Genomic DNA, 650 nt, shown 5'->3' on the forward strand with positions numbered 1-650 from the left:
CGCTCTTCCATGATGATTGATGGCTGATGCCACTTCAGGGCTAGAGTTCACTTCTGATATTGAGCTTGATCTCTCAGCAGTCATACCGTACTTGGTCATGAGAGAGAATTAGGTTTTAGAGACCGAAGGTGGATACGACTCTTGCACTTCAAATGGCGCTGAACAAGTGCTTCCATGAGGGCCGAGACGAGAAGGCCGAATTCCTAAAATTTCTAACTAATTGAATGCAGGAATTTAACATCCTCCATTGAATGCAGGAATTTAACATCCTCCATTATCATCGTGAGTTAGTTAATTTGCATTAAAAAAAAAAAGAGTATTAAATCATCTTAAAGGACGTTATGCAATGACTGTAATTAAATCCTCCAATTCCAAGATGTTTCATAGGAAGAGATGGAGACGTGGTTATGTAATTACTGTAAGTGAAGGAGGATAATACTGAAAGCATCAGCAAATAACAGCAATAGCCTCCAATCAGAACTATATTATCAAAATGAAGGGGAAAAAAAAGGAAATAAGTGCAAAAAGATATGAACCAAGTAAAAGGGAACAAATTCACCTATGTCCGGAATGAGAAATAGCTGTGACCCAAAATCATTGGATATGAAAGGATTGACATCATGTCAAAGTAGGAATATGAGAATATTAGT

This window comes from Morus notabilis, unplaced genomic scaffold, assembly GCF_000414095.1.
Source record: "Morus notabilis unplaced genomic scaffold, ASM41409v2 Scaffold5, whole genome shotgun sequence".
In the NCBI taxonomy this organism is placed as follows: Eukaryota; Viridiplantae; Streptophyta; class Magnoliopsida; order Rosales; family Moraceae; genus Morus; species Morus notabilis.